Raw genomic sequence first — 9,188 nt, 5'->3', positions numbered from 1 at the left:
TCAGTCCAATTATGGATGGGCACCCTGCCTGTAACTGAGTACCTGAGCACTGATAAGGAAAACCTTAAAGCCCTACGGAATCATTTTGCACGGGTCTATGACCACGGGAGGATTGCTCCTCACTCTGACTCTCCTCCTACTTATACCTCTAACTACAACCCTCCTCCATTGCAATGGCCTCCCCTACTGACTCATTGAGAAGACGGTAGCAATCAGGTGGGAATTCTCAGAGCTTCCCAAATCCAATCTACTTGTCCTTGCCCTGGCATTTTCTGCCTCCTTTCTGCATATAGTTCTCACTAGAAAGCAGCTCCTTCACCTCAGCTCAGGATCCCATGCCTCCCACCTCCTAAGACGTTGCTCCTGCGGCGACCACTTCTCTCTTCTGAATATTCAACTGCTCCCTCTATATTGGGGGCATTCCACAAACAAAGGGGGTGGAGGGACTCACTCTCTTCCCACATGTCCTTCAGCAGCTACTGGCACATAATGTGTTGCCCTTCAACGCAAAACTACTTCAACTGCTGAGAATGTTTGCTCCTCAACTCCCTTTAATAGAGCTTTTGTCTCTCTCATGGCAAGGAAACTGGTCTCGTCAAGGACGCCAGTAATAACCATATTGCCCACCTCCCTTATGCACATCTGACTCAACCTCTTCAGATACCTTTGGCACGTTTGACCATTCATTGCTTTAGTGCTCTCTCTCTCTGTTTGAGAAGAGGGAATCATAGCAATATATTCTCCTGTTGTTCCTGACAAAGTACAAATTCCAAAGTAGGCCCCTTTTGACCTGGATATAGTATGGCCAATCTTGGGTCAACATGAAAGGTAAACCAAAGAAAGTGTCCTGTTCCAGTCACAGGAGGTAAGAGGTCACCAGGGGCAGTGGCAGACAGAATTAGACATCCCAGAGTCGCCGGGGCAGCGGCAGACAGAATTAGACATCCCAGAGTCGCCAGGGGCAGCAGCAGACAGAATTAGACATCCCAGATGAGGAAGGTGTGTCAGTGAAGTGGAGAGGAGCTCCAGGTAAAGGAGGGTTTTGCCCCACACATATTTGGGCAAGGGAGTTCACTTTGCAGAAATGACCCAGTAGCCTCTTTGGGCAGAGGGATGGCTGGAGTGTAGGAATTTAGCTTTCTGGAGCTGACCTCGGGTTCTACTGTGTTGTAAGTGAGACCCTAGGGGGCTACATTCTCTGGGAGGTGGGCAGTGGAAAGTGGCTGATTTGAGATCCAGGGGTACTACCATGAAGGAAGCCAAATGTGGCCAGGGGCTGGGTAACACTGTCCACTGCTCTGGAGTGGAAAGCCTTGGCCAGAGACAGGGTGGAGGATGAGACCCAGACTTAGAGGGGTCTGCAGGTGCCTGCACAAGTGGGCTGAGGCTGAGTCAGCCAAGGAGCACCAGGTCCTTGCCAACATGAGAGACAAAAATGCAAGTTACACCAGCGACAGACATGGGTGAGCAGGTCAGCACCACCAGCAGGATCCCCAAGAGTCATCCTTCCCTTAGAGACCAACGAGGACACTGTAAAAAACAAAAGATGTTATAGATCCCCTGTCCCTATCACCAGGGAGACCCATTCCCCATTTTGGAAAGGAAAAGGGGGGTGGGGTGGAAATCCAAGAGAACATTTTCATCAAACAGATTGTGCCTTCGTACAAACTGGCCAGTCACATGACTGCATCAGATGACACTAGATTAGATAAAAATCCAGTGGGTTCCCGCCCTTAACTATCCATTCCAGAGGGCAGACACTCAGGATGAACACAAGATCAGTCTGAGCAAATAAATGAACCAAATGCCCGTGGGGTCTCTGTGAACCATCTCCTCCGGCTCCACCTCTGCCTACCATCTTACCAGTCCATGTTACAGGGGTATGGTGGTGGTGGTGGTGGTGGGGGCTTGCCTGCTCTTTTCCTTTAACCAAGGACAATTTTAACCCCGCATACGTGGGCCTCAAAAACAGAGCACAGAACGAGGACAGGACCAAACAGACACACAGAGTGGAGTAACTGATGAAAGTTACTGGTGAGGTGAGCAGGGCCTCCTCAAGGCCCAGCACTGTCCTCCCCAAGCGATGCCAGGCTCCACAGACCCCGCTTCCCAGGGTCTGAGCAGTGCAGCATGGAATCAAAAAAATGTGTCAGTGCCAGAAAAAAGATAGTTGCAAAAAAAAAAAAAAAATGCAGTAAGCCAAAGCCTCTTATTCAAAGAAGGAGGCCTTTTGCTTCTCATTTCTTTTAAAGAACAATAATGCCAGTTTCCTCCCAAGAGTTGAGGGATGGATGAGAATTTCACGTGTTCCTGATGCACCCAAAATTATCTCCTGAGATCTTTTGCCCATTCTTCAAGGCAGAATCTCCCCATTTCTCCTAGATGTCACGTGCCCTCCTACAAGGGCACTGCCCTTGGTCACGGGGGAAAACAATCATACGCTCCTAGCCAAGGACACGTGTCCCCTCTCCACTTCTGAGCAAGTTGGCTAGACTGGGCCCCTTTGAGTGTGTTTTCCATCTAGGAGAACCTATTTAATAATAGAAGCAACAACAACAGCAGGAACAATGTCAGTAATAATGTTCTTTCTTTATACGGAGCCAGATGATTTAGAAACGTTTATGTAACCATTGCCTCCTTTGGTTCTCAAACCTCAGAAAATCATGCCGTCTGCCCCACTTTCTCTTGATAGAACAGCAGCACTCTGAGGCCCTCGAGTCTGGCAAATGTAAACCAGGGACCAGGCCCAAAGAGACTATCAGGGCTCTTGCATCTCAATCTGGGGATCTCTAAAAGGGTCACTTTGGAGGAAGGGCTTGCTTCTCCTCTTGACACAGACATGCCTTATCTGGTCTCCTTTCCTCTTTGGGGCTTCTTCTCAGATCAGGCGCCCTGACACTCCCCATCACCCAAAGAGAATTTAAGAAGCTTTGTAACAATGGGGTTTCCTTGGCAAAGACCTTCATTTCCTGATAGTGCCTGGGCTATGCCCAGGTAGCCATGGCAAGACTCTTCTTTTAGAGTGGACTCTGCACACCTCAGTTATTTGATGGTGGTCTGATATAGGTGACCCCCTGAAAGACTGCTGAACCTCCAGACTCGGGCCTCTTCTTGCACTTCCCAACACCGCCGGGGAGCTGAGCCTCTGCATCCCCTTCCTGGTGATCTGAGGTCTCAGACTTGGATGTCCCAGCTTTGCAGAGGCCAGAATGACAGGGGAGTTCTGTGGCATTGCTTTTGTGGCTCAGCATCTCTGATCCTCCCCTCGAGGTCCCCAAAGCATAGCCTCCTTGCCACCAGATATGAGACATCAGGGCCAATCTCATGTGGTGTTGAGTTTTACAGGGGCTTCCGATTCATCCTGGCCAGGGCTGCAGACAAGGCAAACCTCTTCTGGCTTCTGATAGCTCCCCCTGCATCTATCATCCTGGACAAAGAACCATCTTCGTAATGGACATGTGTTCTGAATCACAGGCCAGCCAAGGTCCCATGTATACAGTGCCTATCACCCAAAACCTGAGCCACTCATACCCACCCCTATCACACAAGACTGCTCTGCATTCCCCTAGTGGCTTCCTTCTCCCTCTGATGTTCCCTCTGATGCTCTCCCAACCCTTACCCCTCAATTTCAAGCTCTGCTGACTTAACTCAGTCTTGGACTCTCCACCATTACCACCCATTCAAGCCTTTTTTCACGGAAAATGTTGTATCTCCCAGCCCCTACCACCACGGGCCACAGCAAGGAGACCTGGGGGCAGGAGAGAGATGATGATAGCCTTCCTGCAACTCCGTGGGTGCTTGGAAACCACTGCTCTCGATCTTCAACTTAGGAGAAACACACTTGAGGCTCCTTCCCCTCTCCATGACAAGGTTACCTAGTCCAAAATTGTCCCGATCATCACGGATTTCTGGCACCTGCTTCCCGTTGTTTTCCTCTCACATTTTGAGGGAACAGACAATGACACACCCTGAAAAGTCCACAGCCCTCTGACTGCTACAACTCTGCGTCTCCGATGTCTTTCAAGTCAAGCTTGTACAAAGTATAGACTACACCAGCATATTTATTTGGATACCTCTCCCTCCCACCCTCGATACACACCCACCTCTATGAAACATTCCCCAGCTAAAGTCTCCTGCTAGCTTCACCTTGAGAAACCAAAGTACCCCGTGCTGTCTTGGCCACAGTTGACATCCTTTCTTTCAAAACACTCTGCTTTCTCAGCCCCTGTGATAGCCACCCCCTGGCTTTCCTCCTCCCCCTCAGTCCATTACTTCGGAGTCTCCTGGTTGGCCCTTTTTCTTTGATTGCCTCAAAAATCTCGGTTTTTTCCTGGCTCCCGACCTTTTCCCTGGGCTCTTCCCACTCTGTACGTGGATCCCTGGTGTTCGCATCACCATCCAGAGCTATTGGAAACCAATCTGACTTGTTTCCATCCTTACCCCCGGTATGCTCATGGCTTCTCCCATCACCAGCTCTACCTAGGAAATCTCAGCTGAGCCCCATAGTCCCTACAGGCCATGGCTTAGAGGGCATCTCCACTCAGATATTCCAAGAGCCCTACAAATCAGCAAGTGGACCCCAAACCTGTGTCCCCTGTCTCATGGGTGGGCACTGCCATCCACACAATTCCTCAAACCTGGGAAGGCTCCTAGGTTTGACCTTGCTCACCCCATGACTCCCCTGGAATGCTCTGTAAAAGGCCAACCATGGCTCCCGCATTGCCACAGTCTCACCAAAAGTCTCGGTGAGGGCCTCGTTCTTGGCACAGATGCTCTGAAGGCATCCTGAGTAGAGGCGTATGCCCTGGAATGGGTGGCCCCCCCACCAGGAACTCAGGGCCCTGTAATATACTGAGAGACTGAAATCCTCACCTTCTCTAAGAACTCAATAGATAACACATAATTAGATAAATCAGGACATAGCAGTGGGTGTCCATCATCCAGAAACATGGAGGTTGATATCCAGAAGAAATGGCTATAGAAAAGCAAGTCTGGAAAAGCACATCTCCATGGCTGTGCATGAAATGAGGGATTGCTGGATGTTATTTTTCATCATACATTTCCTGGTTCTGTTCAGGCTTTTGTCTAAGCACATGAATTCATTTGATAAAACTAACTAGAGTAACATGAAAAAATGCAACTCAACACACTTAGCAAATAAGCCTAAGAGCTGATTCATCCGCATCAACTGATACAACTCTGAGACATCTTTAGTTTTCAAAGAACTATTGCGATATGTCTCGTGCAGTACCTACCAAAAGTTTACTAACTTTGAGAATAACTCGAGCATAAGGGATCGGTCACAAGAAATAAAAATTAAGTAGTATATTTCATTAGTAGATGCAGAGACTTTGCCTCAAAATTTTGATTCAGGAATATTGAGAACAAACAGCAAGTACAGTGTAAGATTTAAAACATGCACTTGCAGTACTTTGAAACTTTTTTTCTCTCCCTAGCTCTAAAAATCTGCCTAGCACAGCAAGGAATGATGAAGACCTGCTTTCCTCTTTGAAGACGGGCCCCCAATTTCCAATGCTGGTTTCCTTCCTTTAACGATGTTTCCAGTTTCCACAGCTGCAGCCCAGACCTTCCCGAGCGGACTTGTGAAATGATACTCATGTCAGGGCCATGTTCCAGACATGCTAATGGGATGGTGTCCGGTATCTGCCCCTCGGGAGATCTGAATACACAGCTGAGGTTGAGGGACATAGGCACACATTCCACTTCCCTTGTCCTGACCAGTTTGTCAGGACAATCTTGAACTGTATAGCCTTGTGTGTTGTTACTGAGTTTAAAAAAATCATTTCATGGTTCGGTGCCTATAGCTCAGCGGCTAGGGCGCCAGCCACATACACTGGAGCTGGCGGGTTCAAATCCAGCTCAGGCCTGCCAAACAACAAGGACAACTACAACCAAAACAACAACAACAAAGCCAGGCGTTGTGGCGGGCGCCTGGAGTCCCAACTACTTGGGAGGCTGAGGCAAGAGAACCACTTAAGCCCAAGATTTGGAGGTTGCTGTGAGCTATGATGCCATGGCACTCTAACCAGGGCAACATAGTGAGACTATCTCAAAACAACAACAACAAAAATCATTTCATTAGGTGCCTTCTTTTCAAGAGCTATTTTTGACATGTCTATTCTACAGCCATGTGTAGAACAGCTTCAAGGCCTCAGGGGTGTTGTTTATGCCACCGCTTCTCCTTTCCTACTTGACAGCTAGCAGGTCGAGAGGAGGGAGAAGGGCCTCACAGGTAGAAAGGGATCCAGAGTCCCGTTGTCTTGGCAACTGCACTGCAGCTCACCCCTCATGAGGTCACTCAACTCAGGCAGGGGCCCTGTGGGTGAGACACCACCCCTCCCCACTCTCCATGTCTTCCTGTGACCAGAGGTTGAAGCTAAGGGCTGAGGCTGGTTACCAGGGCAACCAAAGCCGAGCCCCTGGGATGTGTGAATAGGAAAGCTCATAAGTGGAATTCAGGGTGCAGGATGAATTATGCGAGCCTGCCCACAGACACAAAATGGTGAGTCACACTGGCACACACAAAGGCATACAGACACATAGACGTAGACTCACATGTGGACACATGCACCGACCAGCACTCCTTCTGCCCAGATGTGCACAGTGACTCCAGCTAGCTGGAGCATCAAGTCCACAAGCAGGAGGCAGGCAATGAGGTGAGACATGCAGGAAAGACCTAGACCATGGAAAAGGTGAGGGGGATACCTTACTGTCATAAAGCAAGAAACAAAAACCAAAAACCAAATAAGAAAATCCCAACCCTGCCCCCAAACCCCAAACTTACTATTGAGTACCTTTTCATCCATGACTTGCATTCACATTTGCATTACATTTTTAAAAACAGCTTTCTTGAGGTCTAATTTCCAACCATAAAATTCACTATTCCTAAAGGGAGACATCTGGAAAATGTCACTCCCCTAAAGCGAACAGTGAATTTTAGTCAATTTACATAGTTAGGGAACCCACCACACTCCTGTCTGAGAGCACATCCATCACCCCAGTAAGACCCTTCACGCCCATCAGCAGTCAATCCCCATCACTACCTCCAGCCCCAGGCCAGCACAAATCTACTTTCTGAGCCTGCAGATTCTGGGCATTTCCTATAAGCTGGCCAAGCAATACGTGGTCTTTTGTGTCTGGCTTCTATCACTCAGCATGTTTTGGGATTCAAACATGCTGTACGTGTATCAGTAGTTTGTTCCTTCAGTATTTTTTCTGCTGTTTGGCTATACCTCATCTTGTTTAGCCCTTAACCAACTGGTAGACATTTACATTGTTTCTGCTGTGGGGCTTTATGCAAAATGCTGCTGTGAACATCCCAGTGGGTGCCTTTCTGCAGACAGATGTTTTTCTTTCTAATTTCTCTGTGGTGTCACTTCTTTTTCTTGCATGCTTTCTGCGGCTAGAACCTGTAGCACAATTTTGGAGAGAAGTGGAGGGAGTAGACATCTTTGCCTTGTTCTGGATGTCAAGGGAAAACAATTCATTTCTTCATTATTAAATATAACGTGAGCTGTGGCTATCTCGTAGATATCCTTTATAGGTTGAGGACCTTCCTATGTATACATAGTTTCTTGAGGCTTGTTTTTTGTTTTTACGACGAATGGGTCTTAGACTTTGTCAAATGCTTTCTCTTTGCCTATGAAGATGGTCTAACATATTAAGTGAGTATATTACCTCAATGGTATTTTGAATATTTTAACCAATCTGGCATTCCTAGGATAAATCTTATTTGGTCACATTGTATAACCTTTTGTATATGATGCTGGACTTGGTTTGCTAATATTTTGTTGAGATTTCTGGCATCCATATGCACATGCATGATGGATAGTGGACCATAGGACGGTTGTGTGTCTCTGTGTGACTGTAGGAGCAGGGTAATAGTATTCCCATAGGATGTGTCAGGAAACAGCGCCCCCTCTTCTATAGTCCAGAAGAGCCTGTGAAACACTGGTATTGTTTCTTTCGCAAATGTCGGGTAAAATTCGCTAATGAAGCCAGCTGGCCCTAGGCTGTCTGGTGGGATGATTTTTAATTTACTCCTTTGATTTCCTTACTTGCTCCAGGTTTACTCAGATTTTCTAATTGTATTATCACATTTGCTCCCCACTCTATCCCAATATTTTGTTGCCTGCCGGTGCCTTTGGATGGGTCTCTGGTCTAGCATTCGAAGTCCTGGACATCTGCGGACATTGCTGGATTTCAGCTCCTAGTCTGCAACTCCTACACTGCATACATGGGAATGGGGGCAAAGACCTGGCAGTGGGGATGCGAAGGGCGAGCTGACTCCCTCAGTTACACCCACCCAGCCATTCTCCAGAAGTCCTCTTGCAGACCATGGGTCACCCTGCAGCTATGACTTCCCCCCAGCAAACACCCCCACGTCCACTTTGTCCGACCCAAATCCTTCTCACTGCTCTCATTCCCTGGCAACTCATGCCACACAGCTGGATCAATCACCTTATCTCTGACACATCTATGGTTGTCTGGTATGGTGTGAATACTTTTGTCCTCTCCAAGACTCATGTTGAAAAGTTAATCTCCAATGCAACCTTGATCTTGAACTGCCTAGCCATCCAGAAGTATGAGAAATAAGTTTCTCTTCTTTATCAATTACCCAGTGTGTTCATCTATCTTATGTTGCCATAACAGAATACCTGAGATTGGGTAATACATAATGGAAACAAGTTTGTTTGGCTCATGGTTCTGGCAGCTGGAACGTTCAAGATTGGACATCTGCACCTCCTCATGGCCTTGGGCTGTTTTTCAGCTCATGTCAGAAAGTGGAAGGGGAACCAGTGTGTGCAAAGAGATCACATCGCAAGAGAGGAAGCTCGAGAGGGAAAGTGAGGAAGCCAGACTGTTTTTACCAACCTGCTCTCCTGACAACCAATCCATTCCTGTGAGAGTGGTAACTGCCTCACCCCAGCAGGCGGGGGCTTCAGAGGACATTCATCTATTGATAATGGATCCTCCCTCAAGACCCTAACAACTCCCACCGAGGCCCGCCCCCCAACACTGCCACACTGGGGCTCAAACTTCAACATCAGTTATGGTGGGGAAAAACAAACCATATCCAAACCACAGCACCTGGTCTGCAGTATTTTGTTGCAAACTCTCCCTGATTAAATGCTCAATTCCTGAGGGCAGGGACGACCTCTACAATG

Source organism: Nycticebus coucang, chromosome X (genome assembly GCF_027406575.1).
Source record: "Nycticebus coucang isolate mNycCou1 chromosome X, mNycCou1.pri, whole genome shotgun sequence".
In the NCBI taxonomy this organism is placed as follows: Eukaryota; Metazoa; Chordata; class Mammalia; order Primates; family Lorisidae; genus Nycticebus; species Nycticebus coucang.
The sequence above is the reverse complement of the archived record's forward strand: the minus strand, read 5'-3'. Positions refer to the sequence as shown.